This window comes from Tasmannia lanceolata, unplaced genomic scaffold (assembly GCF_043159265.1).
Source record: "Tasmannia lanceolata isolate RefF3 unplaced genomic scaffold, GAP_Taslan_0.1 ptg000020l, whole genome shotgun sequence".
Taxonomy (NCBI): domain Eukaryota; kingdom Viridiplantae; phylum Streptophyta; class Magnoliopsida; order Canellales; family Winteraceae; genus Tasmannia; species Tasmannia lanceolata.
In genome coordinates, this window is record NW_027518697.1 from 31,705,001 (window position 1) to 31,710,000 (window position 5,000).

The following is a 5,000-nucleotide window of genomic DNA, read 5'->3' on the forward strand; positions in this document are numbered from 1 at the left end:
GCCTTGGCTTGTCCTAGCAGGGCATTGCTGGGTTGGGCTCCCTTGGCCTTTTGGGCGCCTTGGACGATGTCTTGCGAAGACCATGGGCACAAGGCCATGGCATATGGTGAGGAAAGGACCACGGTTGCCAAGGTTAGGCACCGGAATGCTTGGCCTTGGCTTGCCCTAGCAGGGCATTGCTGGGTTGGGCTCCCTTGGCCTTTTGGGCGCCTTGGACGATGTCTTGCGAAGACCATGGGCACAAGGCCATGGCATATGGTGAGGAAAGGACCACGGTTGCCAAGGTTAGGCACCGGAATGCTTGGCCTTGGCTTGCCAAAGCAGGGCATTGCTGGGTTGGGCTCCCTTGGCCTTTTGGGCGCCTCTGACGATGTCTTGCGAAGACCATGGGCACATATGGTGAGGAAAGGACCACGGTTGCCAAGGTTAGGCACCGGAATGCTTGGCCTTGGCTTGCCAAAGCAGGGCATTGCTGGGTTGGGCTCCCTTGGCCTTTTGGGCGCCTCTGACGATGTCTTGCGAAGACCATGGGCACAAGGCCATGGCATATGGTGAGGAAAGGACCACGGTTGCCAAGGTTAGGCACCGGAATGCTTGGCCTTGGCTTGCCAAAGCAGGGCATTGCTGGGTTGGGCTCCCTTGGCCTTCCGGGCGCCTTGGACGCTGTCTTGGGAAGACCATGGGCACAAGGCCATGGCATATGGTGAGGAATGGACCACGGTTGCCAAGGCTAGGCATATAGAGAGGAATCGCATTTTTGCCCGGATAGGCACCGGAATGCTTGGCCTTGGCTTGCCATAGCAGGGCATCGCTGGGTTGGGCTCCCTTGGCCTTCCGGGCGCCTTGGACGCTGTCTTGGGAAGACCATGGGCACAAGGCCATGGCATATAGTGAGGAATGGACCACGGTTGCCAAGGCTAGGTATATAGAGAGGAATGGACCACGGTTGCCAAGGTTGCGCAAGTTTTGGGCATTTTTTGCCTGGATATGCCCAAGTATGCCCCGATAGGCCCGTTACGCCCCGGTATGAACGCGTATGCCCGGATAGACTCGGTATGCCTTGGGATACATGCGTATGCCCCGATAGGCTTGGTACGCCCCGATATGCGCACGTGTGCCCCAGTAGGGCTCGGTATGCCCCGGTATGCCCCGATATGCACACGTGTGCCCCAATAGGGGTCGGTATGCCCCGGTAGGTACGCGTGTGCCCCGTAGTGCACGTTTCGCAGATCTCCCCGCATGTCCCGCCCCTATATGTAATACTTACTTACTTACTTACTTTCTTTCTTGCTTGCTTGCTTGCTTGCAATGGTTGGGAGTGCCCGGCATGCCCCGCTGCAGAGACCAAGGGCGCAATGACTTGGCACCGCGGATGCCGGGACTCCGGCACTTCCCGTGGCACTGATGGTTGGTTCCAAAGACAAAAGGCCGTGCAAGGCCACCGCACCGCGGATGATTTTGCTCGTGCTGGCGCCGTTGTGTGGCCAAAGAACATGCGCGAATGCTCGTGTCGGAAGGGTTGGTGTCCTGGCCCCGTCGGGTGTCACGAATGCTCGGTTGCGAAGACCATGGGACCAAAGCCATGGCACGTCGGATGATGGCTCCAGCTGGCGCCCCGGCACTTTCTGTGGCATTGATGCTCTGTTTCAAAGACAAACGTGCGCAGGGCCAGGGGACCGCGGATGACTGCTAGTGCTGGCCCCGTTGGGCGGCATTGATGGTCGGTTGCAAAGAAAATGCGCGATTGCTCGTGTCGGGGCCTGGCAAGCCAAGGCCAAGCGAGCCATGGCAACGCGGATGATGGCTCCAGCTGGCGCCCCGGCACTTTCTGTGGCATTGATGCTCGGTTTCAAAGACAAACGTGCGCAGGGCCAGGGGACCGCGGATGACTGCTCGTGCTGGCCCCGTTGGGCGGCATTGATGGTGTGTTGCAGAGAGCATGTGCGATTGCAAGTGTCGGCCGGGTTTGGGTTCCCTTGGGCTTTCGGGCGCCTTGGACGCTGTCTTGCGAAGACCATGGGCACAAGGCCCCGTCCTGGCCCCTTGTTCGATTCGCTCTCGTCTTGCGCTTGCTTCCAAGGTCCTCCATGACCTTCCCCATGGCCTTGCTAGATCCCCCCCATGACGCATGACCTCTGTCCGTTGATTGGTTTTGAGTGCACACCATGCCCGGCTTGGCACCGTGTTGTCGCGTGAGTGGCATTTGGATCGTGCATGGTGGTGGGCTACCTGCCAATGCGCACAAGCCTTGCACACTAGCCTTGCGCACGAGCCTTGCACAAAAGCCTTGGACACAAGCCTTGCGCACAAGCCATGCATACAAGCCTGGCTCACAAGCCTTGGGCACTGGCCCATCGCACTAGCCTTGCACACAAGCCTTGCGAACTAGCCTTGGGCACGAGCCTTGCGCACTAGCCTTGGGCACTAGCCTTGCACACAACCCTTGGGCACTAGCCTTGCGCACCAGCCTTGCCCACAAGCCTTGCACAGCAGCCTTGCACACTAGCCTTGCACCCAGGCCTTGCTCACTAGCCTTGGGCACTAGCCTTGCGCACTAGCCTTGGGCACTAGCCTTGCACACAGACCTTGGGCACGCAGGCCTTGCACGCTAGGCATGCTTGGGCAAGCAGCTCCCGCAACAAGTCGGCGGGTGTAGGCATGGTTGGGCGCAGATCCCGCATCGTCTCGTCGCGTCTGGGCGTAAACCCGTCGCGTCTCGTTGCGTCTTCAGAAGTCGTCGCTAACAGCACCTTTGGTTGCCACTGGTGGTTAGGCGGGTTGGTTGCGCAAACCCTATAGGAGGGTGGCATGCTGCGGGGCGCTGGAATGCGCAGGTTTAGGGCGTTTTTGCCCGGATAGGCACTGGAATGTGCTGGTTTTGGGCGTTTTTGCCTGGACAGGCTAAGGAATGGGCATGCTTTGGGCGTTTTTGCCCGGATAGGCACTGGAATGGGCTGGTTTTGGGCATTTTTGCCTGGATAGGCTAAGGAATGGGGCATGCTTTGGGCGTTTTTGCCCGGGCAGGCACTGGAATGCCTGGCCTTGGCTGGGCATTGCTGGGTTGGGCTCCCTTGGCCTTTCAGGCGCCTTGGATGCTGTCTTGTGAAGACCATGGGCACAAGGCCATGGCATATAGTGAGGAATGGACCACGGTTGCCAGGGCTAGGCATATAGTGAGGAATGGACCACGGTTGCCAAGGTTGCGCAAGTTTTGGGCATTTTTTGCCCGGATATGCCCAAGTATGCCCCGATAGGCCCGTTAGGCCCCGGTATGAACGCATATGCCCGGATAGACTCGGTATGCCTTGGGATACATGCGAATGCCCCGATAGGCTTGGTACGCCCCGATATGCGCACGTGTGCCCCAGTAGGGCTCGGTATGCCCCGGTATGTACGCGTGTGCCCTGATAGGCCCGGTATGCCCCGATATGCACACGTGTGCCCCAATAGGGGTCGGTATGGCCCGGTAGGTACGCGTGTGCCCCGTAGTGCACGTTTCGCAGAACTCCCCGCATGTCCCGCCCCTATATGTAATACTTACTTACTTACTTTCTTTCTTGCTTGCTTGCTTGCTTGCAATGGTTGGGAGTGCCCGGCATGCCCCGCTGCAGAGACCAAGGGCGCAATGACTTGGCACCGCGGATGCCGGGACTCCGGCACTTCCCGTGGCACTGATGGTTGGTTCCAAAGACAAAAGGCCGTGCAAGGCCACCGCACCGCTGATGATTTTGCTCGTGCTGGCGCCGTTGTGTGGCCAAAGAACATGCGCGAATGCTCGTGTCGGAAGGGTTGGTGTCCTGGCCCCGTCGGGTGTCACGAATGCTCGGTTGCGAAGACCATGGGACCAAAGCCATGGCACGTCGGATGATGGCTCCAGCTGGCGCCCGGGCACTTTCTGTGGCATTGATGCTCGGTTTCAAAGACAAACGTGCGCAGGGCCAGGGGACCGCGGATGACTGCTCGTGCTGGCCTCGTTGGGCGGCATTGATGGTCGGTTGCAAAGAAAATGCGCGATTGCTCGTGTCGGGGACTGGCAAGCCAAGGCCAAGCGAGCCATGGCAACGCGGATGATGGCTCCAGCTGGCGCCCCGGCACTTTCTGTGGCATTGATGCTCGGTTTCAAAGACAAACGTGCGCAGGGCCAGGGGACCGCGGATGACTGCTCGTGCTGGCCTCGTTGGGCAGCATTGATGGTCGGTTGCAAAGAAAATGCGCGATTGCTCCTGTCGGGGACTGGCAAGCCAAGGCCAAGCGAGCCATGGCAACGCGGATGATGGCTCCAGCTGGCGCCCCGGCACTTTCTGTGGCATTGATGCTCGGTTTCAAAGACAAACGTGCGCAGGGCCAGGGGACCGCGGATGACTGCTCGTGCTGGCCTCGTTGGGCGGCATTGATGGTCGGTTGCAAAGAAAATGCGCGATTGCTCGTGTCGGGGACTGGCAAGCCAAGGCCGCGGATGATGGCTCCAGCTGGCGCCCCGGCACTTTCTGTGGCATTGATGCTCGGTTTCAAAGACAAACGTGCGCAGGGCCAGGGGACCGTGGATGACTGCTCGTGCTGGCCCCGTTGGGCGGCATTGATGGTGTGTTGCAGAGAGCATGTGCGATTGCAAGTGTCGGCCGGGTTTGGGTTCCCTTGGGCTTTCGGGCGCCTTGGACGCAGTCTTGCGAAGACCATGGGCACAAGGCCCCGTCCTGGCCCCTTGTTCGATTCGCTCTCGTCTTGCGCTTGCTTCCAAGGTCCTCCATGACCTTCCCCATGGCCTTGCTAGATCCCCCCCATGACGCATGACCTCTGTCCGTTGATTGGTTTTGAGTGCACACCATGCCCGGCTTGGCACCGTGTTGTCGCTTGAGTGGCATTTGGATCGTGCATGGTGGTGGGCTACCTGCCAATGCGCACAAGCCTTGCACACTAGCCTTGCGCACGAGCCTTGCACAAAAGCCTTGGACACAAGCCTTGCGCACAAGCCATGCACACAAGCCTTGCACACAAGCCAT